Below are 2,496 nucleotides of genomic sequence, written 5' to 3'. Positions count from 1 at the left end.
TCCTTCTAATATTACTGTCTTTTGTTTTTGTTAATTGGGAGACATCCCAGCCTTTTAATTCCCTAATTTTAGCATGTGAAAGTGGCTGCATGCAGGCATGTGTATGAGCACCCATAAAGGCCTCACATGTAAGGCACCAGTAAGAAAGCTCTCCAGGTTTAAAAAGCCCTAAAAATACACTCATAAAAGGTATTCATTAACATATGTTCTGTATTTGTGTTTAAAAGTCTTTAAAAAATAAAACTGTCAGAGCTAAATTTTGGTACATAACAGTTGTCAAACTTCTGCTTATCAAAGTGTTCTGTTAGAGACTATTATAATATGTCTGAGGGGAAAAGGAAAAGTTTAGCCACCACACTAGAATTGAAATCTAAGGAAGAAGCATTATAATTGACTTTGAGGCTATGGTCTCAACATTAGGTAATAATTTGGTTTCGGTATGAAAATGTTTAGCCAGTTATTGTAAGGGGACTTTTGGGTTCGTTGTTTTATTCCCTGTCATCTTGGAATGCCTAAGTTTTTCGCATCCATCTTGGCTCCCTGTCTTTATCCAAGCTTTGGCACCCTTTTTCAACTTTGGCACCTTTTCCATTCAGTGGCAGGAAGGGTAGAATCATGTGACTGGCTAATCTGCCCAGCAGTGGAGGATTATTTAAGCCAACCTCTCCAGTCACTTGGGGCTATCCACCCTTGAGGCAGCAGTGGAAGCCATGTGTGTTGGAGGCATCTGTAGAAGCTGAGGTGGCCTAGCAGCAGTCTCAGCCCATACAGGGGTAGCTAGTCTCTAGATAAGGTTACCTCCAGGTATCTGCGCCATCTGTATAACATCCGTGTTGTATTGGGGAGGGTATCTCACTTACACGCATAAGATAGCAGCTCATTGGCTATCCACCCTTCCTCATACTTGCACCCAGAACAATGCAGGGAAGAAGACTGAGAAGGAAGATCACTTACCTGAAAAGGTCCACTGAGCTCCCGAGTCCAGGATCCGGTTCTTCACCCATGCGACCAGTAGCATGTAGCTGCCGGTGAGGTGACCAGTAGCTGCCGGTGAGGCATGTTGTGCCCATCAACAAGAGATGGTACAGTGTTGAACTTATAATATCTTAACCTTACCTACTGTAATATTCTTGGGTCCAGGCTTCAAGCTCTGGTTGGGAAGTTAATAGCCGAGGAGTTATTTTATGTTTATCTTTAATATTTGATGGCTCCTCTGTTGGGGTTAAAAGCACCTGGTGATGGAGGCGGGGATGTAAACCTTTGTAAGCCCTTAGCCAGGCTTAACAGTTATGCGTTATAGATTTGATTGACTTGAGTGGAATTCATCCAATGACCTACTAATTTGATTTATATGATTCCAATTCGGAACTGAGACTAACTTGATTTGACTTTGATTTGATTTTGATTTGGTAATAGTATTGCTTTATTCTTAGTTTAGTATTAACAGTAGCTGGTGATCTCCTGTCTTGATTTTAACTTGTTTGTTTAGAAGTTTTAGTAATTTATTAAAACTGATACTGAGGATCAGATTTTTAAAGATATTCAGGTGCCTAGTACAATTTTCAAAAGCACCCAGTCATTTTACTTCCATTCAATAGGAGTTAGGTGCCCAGGTGCTTTTGTAACATATCTGCATCTTAGGCATCTAAATATCTTTTTAAAATCTTGTCCTGAGTTAGGGTGACCATAAGAATGGCCTTACTGGGTCAGACCAAGGTCCATCTAGCCCAGTGCCAGGTACCCCAGAGGGAATGAACAGAACAGGTAATCATCAAGTGATCCATCCCCTGTCACCTATTCCAAGCTTCTGGTAAACAGAGGCTAGGGACACCATTCCTGCCCATCCTGGCTAATAGCCATTGATGGACCTATCCTCTATGAATTTATCTAGTTCTTTTTGGAACCCTGTTATGGTCTTGGTCTTCTTCACAACATCCTCTGGCAAGAAGTTCCACAGGTTGACTATGCATTGTGTGATTAAATTTTCCTTTTATTTGTTTTAAACCTGCTGCCTATTAATTTCATTTGGTGACCTCTAGTTCTTATGTTATGAAAAGTAGTAAATTTTATAGACTTCAGTCATACCTCCCCTTAGCTGTCTCTTTTCCAAGCTGAAAAGTCCCAGTCTTATTAATCTCTCCTCATACAGAAGCCATTTCATATCCCTAATAATTTTTGTTGCCCTTTTCTGAACCTTTTCCAATTCCAATATATCTTTTTTGAGATGGGGCGACCACATCTGCACACAGTATTCAAGATGTGGGCGTACCATGGATTTATATAGAGGCAACATACATCCTGTTTTGGCCAGGACAGTCCCCTTTTTTAAGCCCAGGCCCCAATGCCCTGACTTTTTTGGCAAATCTGGCCATTTGTCCCATTTGTTCTTGCTAGTTGCAGTTTATCTGATCAGTTGGCAAGAGCAAATGGAAAAAATGCCCAGGTTTGTCAAAAAAAAAAAGTGCAGTCAGCTCCAGTCGCAGGTGATGTGGGGCT

The sequence above is a fragment of the Lepidochelys kempii genome, chromosome 1, assembly GCF_965140265.1.
Source record: "Lepidochelys kempii isolate rLepKem1 chromosome 1, rLepKem1.hap2, whole genome shotgun sequence".
In the NCBI taxonomy this organism is placed as follows: domain Eukaryota; kingdom Metazoa; phylum Chordata; order Testudines; family Cheloniidae; genus Lepidochelys; species Lepidochelys kempii.
The sequence above is the reverse complement of the archived record's forward strand: the minus strand, read 5'-3'. Positions refer to the sequence as shown.